Raw genomic sequence first — 7,067 nt, forward strand, 5'->3', positions numbered from 1 at the left:
CCCACGGCACAAGAGCCTCATTCTTCCCCTCCCAGTGGATTCCCCCGGGGGAGCTGCAGCCACACACGCCAATGGCAGCAGATGGCAGCTCCTACAAGCCGTGTGTCTGGCCAGCCAAGTGGAACCAAGTGGAAAGGCCACAAAAGCATCAAAGACTATGGCATGGGAAATGAGCACATCCCGCTGGCTGCAACGGGGCACGGGGCCATGGCCTTGTCCGCCAGCACACACAGCCCCTGCGAGAAGCATGCATCGCCCCTGGCCTGACAGGGGTGGGACCTGAGCAGCAGGCAGGCAGCTGGGCTCCTCAGCCCTTGTGCTTGCTGTGTGGGTCACAGCGCCAGGCAGGGGCCAGACCTGTGGGCCCCGAGGTGCAGTGAGTGGCGCCTAGCTGGCACCAGAGCCCCCGGTTCCCGCCGCTCCCATGTCTGGCCACAGGGACCGCGTGGTGGTGCTGCGCCAGGACTGGGCTGCTCAGGCCGGGCAAGCAGGGGTCTGCAGGAAGCATGGGAGCTTTGCGGCAGAGGCTCAGGCAGGAAGCGCAGGGCCCAGGAAAATGCAGCTGTTCGCAGCACTCCTAGCACAGATGGAGATGCTGACACGGACACGTGCACATGTCCACTGGACAGCACAAATGAACAGCCAGATGCACAGGCACACAGGTATGCCCCTGCCAGCCGGGACTCATGCTCTGGTGCTGCTGTGTGGCTGTGGCCACCAGTGATCCTGCTAAAACCCCTTCATTACATGCCGAAGCATCGCTGGCTTCTGTGAACCATGGGGGCTGGTCACAGCCATGAACGGTAGCTGCACTTACAAGCGCGTGGTCAGAACGCCCACAGCAGGGCCAGCCAAGAGCTGGTCCGGCTGCCCCACGCTGGCAGCTCCAGCAGTCCCGGTAGTGCTAACAGACCCCACCCTCCTGCTCGCTTTATCTCCCCAGGCCGCTTGTCCATCTTCCCTGGGGTGCTTGCCCCCTGCATCTGGGCATGTTCAGTGATCCCTTAAACTGAACCAGCTGTATAGTCGGGAAAGAGGTTAGACATCTCCTGGGCACGAAGTGACCTTCCTTGGGTCTGGGGAAGAAGCGGGGACAGCCGGGGCTCAATACCAGGCAGAAAGAACAACCACCCCCCCGCTACCATGGGGGGCACACAGAAATACACTCTCAAAGCAGGGATGAGGGCAGTGGGCCTGTGGAGCCGGCAGGCCTGCGACTCACCCATGTGCCTTCTCTTTCCAGACCAGAGCCCCATGTCCCTCGCTTTGTCGCTTGTTCTTGCCTCTGCAGTGGAGCCCAGAGGCTCACAAAGGGCACTCCAGGCTGCTGCTCCCCTGCTTTCATGCTGCATGAGCCCAGCCGACCGCTCCCATGTCTCGTTCTCAGCACACCCTGCCCTAGCAATGCCTTCCTTCGCTCACACCACAGCTTTCTGCCAGCTTGGTCCAGCCTTGGGCTCAGGGTACAAAATCAAGGCTCTCACACGCATGGAGTGTAAATTAGGTTCAGTTTCCTCGACACTAATAACAAGAAACCAACACAAGCTGTCATGGGCAGATTCACTGAGTGTCTGGCAGAAGTGAGAGGGCACAAGTGCTTTCACTTCCTGTCCTTTGATGAAGGCTGAAACGGTCTGAGTCACAGGATTCCAGGAGCTGGGGCTTTGGGAATAAGTCTGAGTTGGGCAGTTGGAGCCGGGAGGGACTGGAGTCACTTGAGGGTCAGTGAACAGCTGTTCGTCGGGGTTTGGGATCCTGTTTTGTGCACGTGGGCTCTGGGTTTGGCGGATCCTCCGTCTGATGAATCAGAAGATTGATGCGTTAATGACGCTGCTCCCCATGGGAATGACAGATCAGAGCGGTCTGCGACTTTGATCACTCGGCTCAAACCCGGGGCCTCTCCTGAAGACGCGTTTCATGTCGACAGGTGCAGCAGGGCAGGTGCTGAGCCCCGCCAGGCAGGCATGTCGGGTGAGCGAGAGGAGCTGTGGCCCAGCAGGTGGCAGTGCTGGTCCAACCTCACCCCAGCACGGGGCTGCAGGCCAGAGACGGCCCTGCTGCAGGCCTGAGCTGGGGCAGGGCCCCGGAGTCACCACTCCCCACCATCGGGGGACAGGCAGCAAAACACTTCTTGACCCTACTCTCATCCAGGAGCTGCATCTGCCTGCCGGCCTCATTCCACTCGTCTCAAGCACATGCTCAGTCGCTGAGCTGGAGAGGAGGCTTGCTGGGTCCTGAGCCTACAGCACCAGGCACCAGCTGGGAGCCCCCTGCAAGGCTGGCAGGGGTGGGGGGCTGAGGAAAGGTCTCCATCGCTCCTTCCTGGAGCCACAGCAGCCTGAGATGCTCTGCACTCCCCAGAAACTGGGCTGATGCCACAGGCTGTGCAGGCTAGAGGCCAGGTCCAGGGCCTGGCCACAGCCCCACACAGCCACTGAAGAGCACCCCAAGCCAGGCATGTATCGTTAGCAGAGAGCATGCACTCGTAGGCACCACTGCGGCAGGACACCAGGCTCCTGTAACCATGCAACAGGCTTAGGCGAGGCCGCCAGAAACAAAGCCCACACGCCCCCGCCTTCTCCCGGTAGCTACCTGCCAGCGTAGCAATCGACCCACCGAAGGGCCCGCGCCGCCTCCAGCATGGCACAGCCCTGCTATTAGTGATGGTGCACGGACTTGCCGTGGCTGGGTTCCCACCCCAGCTCCTCAGAGGGGCTCAGGTCCCTGGAAGGATCAGGCCTGGCTTCTCCTGGGCTCTGATATTGTTCCCCCAGGCACTGTCTCCTCCCAGGCAGCTCTTCACAAGAGCATCTCTGCGGCCCCAGCCTCGGTAGCTCTGCAAGCTGGGAGGGACAGCGGCGTCCCAGGGGCTCGTCCTCAGTCTGTTGCCAGGCCCTTCAGTGGGAACATGTGACCTGTTGGTGCAACCTCAGTGTTGTGTGTGTGACTGCCCTCGCCCGGTGCAGGAGACCGCAGTGGGACCGCCTGGACCCCACGGCGCACACAACCTTCGACACTGACGCCCTTAAACATTTTTTTGCATTGTGCCATTTTGTTTCCTTGTTTTACAGGAGTCCTTAGAATCAAAAGAATGGCCTTTATATGCATATTGCCATGGAAACATAATGGAGGTATGGCTGTGTTGGTGATGAGACAAGGCGGGGGAGAGCTCTGCAGGTATACTACAGCTCAGGGCACCAGCTGTGCACTTGCCTGTGCCTGAGGCAGCAGGGCAGGCCCACACACAGCCCCTCTCCCAGGGGACCCCACACAGCTTGGTGCTGCATCATGCCTGGAAGTTACTGCGAAAGACCGGAATGAAAGGCAGCCCCTGGCGCGAATGCACTTGCTGGTCAGAAGACCAGAACACCGATACCCTGATCTGAGCCCCCTGTCAGCGCAGGATCTGCTCCCTTCCATACAGCTATGCTCTTAGGAGGGGGCACCCCTGGAGGAGCTCCCCACAGAAGCTGTCTCTGTCATGCTCTGTCCCTTGGCAGTTTCCTCTGCCCCCCACCCTCTGGCTCCAGCTCAGATGAGCCAGCTGGCAAACCATGCCTCTGCCCCCCTGCTGCCAGCCTGCCCCAGTGGGTTCAGCATGTGAGTCCTGCTGCTGCCTCCCAGCTCCAGCCTCCTCCAGCCCTGGCTCAGGCAAGTCAGGTCCTGAGGCCTCCCCGCTGCTCTCAGCAATCCTGGGGTCTCACATCAGACCCAACTCGCTGCTTTCTCTGGGAAGCCCCAGCTGGCTGCTCCATCCCATGGCTCAAGATCACGTGAGACTAATTTGCTAAGGCAGGAGGGAGCTGGTTTTTAACTCTGAGCAAATGTGTGGCAACCACAATCCCAAAGGGTCTGTAAACTCCTTTCACAGACATAGCAGCTCCTTCTGCAGAGGTAGGAGGGGAGCAAGGAAAGTGCCCCTCACTCCTGTGGGAACAAATCCACCCTACAGAACTTTGTCAGTAGTTAAGTCACTGCCACTGTCAATTAATAAAGGAAGGATTATGTTTTCTAAGATTTAAGCTTCCTTCCTGGGCAAAAAGCATCTCCTGTGTGAGTCTAAATAATCCTGGATCCACAAGGAAGGATGAAGGAGCTGAGTTTTCCACTGTCAGTTCTACCCCTCACTTAAAATGGCTTCTTTTGAACTACATGGCTGTTCCTATTTTCAAAAGGTGCTTTACCTTCTATACCACCATCTCCTTTCTCTGTGCTAGCTAGAAGACCGTTCCAATAAAAAACCAGTGGTGACCTTCTGAATTAATAAACAATACTTTTGAATCACTATTAATAAGAAATACTTGGACTTTTGAAAGAAGACTAGAGCTCAATTGTCTGTTTTGTGCATACCATTTGTTCCTGGATGTTACTGTGTTGGGTTGTGCGAGACCCTGGTACAATGGGAAGTCATAATGCGATGTTCTCGACTAGCCCAGAAAAGGGGAATGAACAGGAAGGTAGATCAGTTCTAAAGGGGAAGGCTATAGGCTGGCTAGGTTGACATGAATCCCAGGCAAAACTGCGGAAAGGCTGGTTTGAGATGCAAACAGCAGACAAGTAAAGAAACGAGGTTCGGAAGCTCTACCATTTGAAACCTTTGCTATCGCCCTACATGAAGTCTGCTGACTTTATGCAAGCTCTTCTGAATGGAATTCACTTGCTGCCTTAAGCAGGTCAGGCTAGGTACCCACAATGACCCTTCTCTCTGTAAACTCCTTATATGAATAAGGAAAGGGCTTCCGAAGTGAGGAAAAAATGCTAATAAAACTGAAGCATAGAAGTAATTCAGGAAGAAAATCAGACACTAAGGCCTGAAAGCTATGATCAAAGAAGTCAACAGTATAAATAAATCCTGAATTACAAAGACAGGAATACAAAAAAAAAACACAGAAAAAGTGGGAAAAACCGTGCAGCACCACTGTTGTGCAAGAGAGCGTAAAAAAATCAACATCATCCTTCATATGACCTGAATTTCAAGGACTGGTTCAAAAACAGGAGAATTTCTTCACTGCCAAGCATGGTTTGGGATAAAGCAACCTTTCCATGCTCTTGACCAGCCTGTTGGGGCACTGCTAGCCCCCACCACTGTCTTCCATCTTAACTGCGAGGCTGCAAAGGCAGGCAAGTGTAGCAATGCACGTTGGCCAAGCCTGCCTGCTGGAACAGTGCACTCCAAAATGTGAATAAATGACATGAAACCTCCCAAGAAACAGCAGCCTTCCTCAACCAGAGTCTGAGCAGCGATTCCACAGACTGGCCTACAAAAACTGGGTAGTCCAGAACAGTTAAAATGCACTGCCACACACAGGACTTAGCTGGTCTCTTCTACTGTGGGGGAAAGACTAAGCAGTGTGATTGAGCTGTTTCTTTTTCACATCAGGGCGTAATCAAAAGATTCTTCCCACCCCAATGAACAGCATAAACGGCTAAGAGACATTAAGAACAGATTGAGGCCTTTGGCACAACGTATCTGATGCAGCCCAGGGGCCCGAACAAATCTGAACCATCTCAGCCCCACCTTTCTGTTTTTCACTGTAAATCTTATTGCTAATACTGTGGCACCTAAGGCCTTAGTCATGGGCAGGACCTTTTGTGCCAGGTGCTGTACAAGCCTGGAACAAAAGTCAGTCCCTTTCTCAGAGTGTAAAAGAGCAGAGACAACAGATGGATGCAGACAGACTGGGGGGAGCACAAGGAAGCAAGGAGACAATATTAGTCAGCTTGACAGGCAGTGGGCTCAGCGCACCAGCCACCCAGCTGCTGTCAAGTTTTTGAAGGCAACAAAGCAGCAGCAGGTTTTAAGAAGGCTTTTGGAGGAGGACGAGGAGGCTTTGTGCATGTTTACAGGGAGCTTCTCCTAAGCGTGGGTGGAAGCGAGAAGGGCTTGTTTGGAAACAGTCAGTGGGTGACAAAGGCAGGGGCCCAGGCCAATCTGACATGGGGTTCAACATTTCAATACTGAATGCATGGTGGCAGGGAGGGCCATGACAGGGAAGACAAGTAGCTTCTGCTGGTGGGCTGGAAAAAGGGGGAGGGATGCATGGAGGATAGATGACATGGACCAAGCTGGGGGCCAGAAGAATGATTCTTGCAGCGGCAGTCTGGAGAGGCACCTGCAAGGCGAGATTCTAGGTGTCCAGCCTGGAGGAAAGGGTGCTGCAGTCACTGAGGTATGGGGTGATGAGCCAGCTATGTGGCTGGGCAGGAAAGTCTGTGTCTTAGGGTTGAGTAGATGCAGCCTGGAAGTGAGACCCCAGCAAGAGGTCTGCGTCAAAGAGGATGCGCAGATCGAATCCAAGACACAAGGTGGGACAGGGATGTTGCTTATAGTAATTAAAGGACATGAGGCCTAGGGTGGGGAGAAGTTAGAGGTCTGTTGTAGCCATGTTGAACTTGCACAGATTTCTAGCCTCCACAGGGAGACGACAGAGGCAGGCTCAAGTTTTAGCGCAGACAGAAGAGCAGCCAGGAGCAGACATGAGGCTTTGTGAGACATCTACGTAGCAATGGTCGTTGAATGCATGTTTATGGATGACATTACCCAGAGATGATGTGTAGGCCATTCACAGAACAAAGAGGATGGGGGCAGGGGGCAGCACTGGTTCTGAGATCTGGCTAACAAAGTCAGCAGGGACTGGAAAGAACAGTTTCCACAGAGATGTCAGCTGCCCATGGTACCACTGTTCTGCTGACCACCACTAGGCAGCCTTGTGTGACTGCCTGTATGTGACTGACAGCAGTCACATGTGTGCACAGGCGGCGTGTTACACGGGTGCTAGAGGCCCACATCATAGCTACCATACCAACATTCCTTAGAACAGCCAAGAATTTGGAGACTCCCCCATCTGCTGATCCATGTTACTGTCTGTCACTTACTAAGAAATAGAAGGCAGGGCACAGGGGCACCTTATAGTCTTAACTTGCTCAGAGAGTCATGAGCCTTCACAAGCTACAGCCTTTCTGAACAAAATGTATAAACGGAAAAAAGTGATGTTACCTCATTTCTTGAAATATCAGCTAAATAATAATGCTTGGAAATACATTAACTAGACAACAACTGTTTTTTA

Source organism: Alligator mississippiensis, chromosome 12 (genome assembly GCF_030867095.1).
Source record: "Alligator mississippiensis isolate rAllMis1 chromosome 12, rAllMis1, whole genome shotgun sequence".
In the NCBI taxonomy this organism is placed as follows: domain Eukaryota; kingdom Metazoa; phylum Chordata; order Crocodylia; family Alligatoridae; genus Alligator; species Alligator mississippiensis.